Source organism: Helobdella robusta (assembly GCF_000326865.2).
Source record: "Helobdella robusta unplaced genomic scaffold HELROscaffold_56, whole genome shotgun sequence".
Lineage (NCBI taxonomy): Eukaryota > Metazoa > Annelida > Clitellata > Rhynchobdellida > Glossiphoniidae > Helobdella > Helobdella robusta.
Genome location: NW_008705301.1, coordinates 882,672 through 885,565, shown reverse-complemented (window position 1 = coordinate 885,565; position 2,894 = coordinate 882,672).

Here is a 2,894-nt window from a genome sequence, read left to right as displayed (position 1 = left end):
GCAGATGCTGTTGAAGCTGCAACTGGTTGTGGTAGAGCAGTTGGTCTGACGTCTCAATGACGATTGCAGGTAGGTAGGAACTTTCGAAGAATCTTAGTGAGACAAGTTTTATCGTACTGATCAACACTATCATCAGCGTCATCATCGTCGTCGTCGTCATCATCAACAACATCGTCGTCATCATCATCATCATCAACAACATCGTCGTCATCATCATCATCATCAGCATCATCACCATCAACAAAACAGGACCATCAGCAATCTCTCCAGTTAAGCCACCAGAAGTTTTATCGTTGTACGGATCGGATGGATTAACGACGAAATGGATACAAATTTTTCGCCGGAACGCTCGCTGTAAGACTTCACAAAAAAACTGTCATCTTCATCATCATCATCGTCATCGTCGTCATCATCTTCATCATCATTATCATCTTCATCATCTTTCGGAATATCACAATTACCATCATTACAGGCGTTTTACAAGTCTACAACACAATGCAATGCGACACAATAATAATAATATTCACAGCTACATCAACAGCAGCAACAACAACAACAACAGCAGCAGCAGCAGCAACAACAACAACAACAGTACCTTGTCATTTGAGAAGCAATGGAAAGCAAATAAACAATGATGATGGAGAGCCTTGTGTTACCCCTACTACACAGCCTCTTGGCAGCCTGTGGGTGGCAAACACTGATGTACCTGGCAAAGTATAATACAAAAAAGATAGGAGGGTGGATGCAAACAGGGCCAGATTTGAGAGTGTTATTGTCACAAAATGATAGCAAAAATTATTACGATAGTAACGGATCGTATTTATTTTTTTCCAGCCAGTAAAGATTTAGAAACCCACAATCTTTTTTCAATCAAGAAAGTCAGAGCCGAATTTGGAGGTGTGAAGGCATTTTGGCAACAAAGGCGCAATGACGCCTGACGGTTTTTGCTAGTTTTTAAAAAAAAAATTAGTTTTTAAAATATTGACATTTTGTATGATTTTTTTGAAAAATTTTTCTTTAAAATATTGACAATTTTGTATGATTTAAAAAAATAGTTTTTAAAATATTGACAATTTTGTATGATTTTTCCAAATTTTTACCAGAGTTTCTGGCGGGTAAAGTAGTTGAAAACGCGGAAAAATATGACTTGAGGAAAAAAATTGAAAATATTTTCATCTTTTTTGAGAAGGGCCCGCGGTAGTGAGCCCGTTCAGATTCTCCCAAATCTCAAAGATTGAAATGTTTTTTCAATGCTTGTATTTCATACTGAATAAAAATTGAAAATTAGGTTTATCTGATATTTAAAATAAGTTAAAAATAATTATTATAAGCTTGCGTGTGTGTGCGTGTGTGTACGTGTGCGAGCGTGTATTTGTTTCTATTTCTGAGCTAAATTATGAAGAACAATGGGAAATATAATGAAAAACATTTTTATAAGCCGGGTACAATATTTTCGATCAGAAAATTAATTCGACCATCAATCCATAATGTGTTGTACGTAAATGACTTGTTGTCGTGTTGTTGTTGTTGTTGCTGTTGTTGTTGTTGATACAATTACTGCTAAGTTATGGGATGGTACGTATGTATGTGTATGTGTGTGTGTATATATATATGTATGTATGTATGTATGTATGTATGTATGTATGTATGTATGTATGTATGTATGTATGTATGTATGTATGTATGTATGTATGTATGTATGTATGTATGTATGTATGTATGCATGCATGTATGTATGTTTGTTATGTTTGCTATGTATCACCCTTGTTTTCTTCATTTTACCTCACCCTACGCACATTTATGGTCTTTTTATGCGTCTGTATATGCGCATAAATTTGTGTGTTTGTATGTCTGTTTGTATGTGTATGCATGTGTATGTGTGTGTGTATGTGTGCGTGTGTATCTATGTTTGTATATGCAAATACTTAGGTGTCTGTACGTGCATTTAAACAAGTTAAAACCCAAAATGGCATTCAACAAGTAAACGCCATCATCATCATCACCATCACAGGCGACAACATCATCATCATCATCACTACCAAAGTTCATCATACGCCTCATCATCATCACCACCACCGTAATCATCATCATCTTCTTCATCATCTTCGCCAATACCGAAATTTACCGTACACATCATCATCATCATCTTCTTCATCATCATCGCCATTGCTAAAATTCACCATACACATCATCATCATCATCACCACCATCATAATCATCATCATCTTCTTCATCATCATCGCCATTGCTAAAATTCACCATACACATCATCATCATCACCACAACCACCATAATCTGATGATGTGATCATATCATCATCTTCTTCATCATTACCATTACCAAAATTCCCCATACTCAACATCACCACCACCACCACCGTAATCATCATCATCTTCTTCATCATCATGACCATTACCAACCACCACACAACAACCTCATCATCATCATCATCATCATCATCATCATCATCATCATCATCATCTTCTTCTTCTTCATCATGACCATTACCAAAATTCACTGTACTCATCATCATCATCACGCACCGATGGATAGCCAAGGTGACGGTCAGCCAGACACTGGCCGTATGGAAGATGGTCGGCATGAAGTTGATGAGGTAGATGTAGTGGTAGCAGAGATGGTATGGAATGTAGTCACCCAAGTAGATTATGTAGAAACGTATGTACATCGGTAGAGCTGTTAAACCTGTTGGATTGTTGGTTGGTTGTTGTTGCTTGGTTGTTTGGTTGGTTGTTTGATTGGTTGTTTGGTTGGTTGTTTGATTGGTTGGTTGTTTGGTTGGATGGTTAGTTGTTTGTTTATTTTGTTTGTTTGTTCNTTATATAGATCATTCATTTGTTTTTTTTTACTTTTTTCAGTTTTTCATTTACTCATAT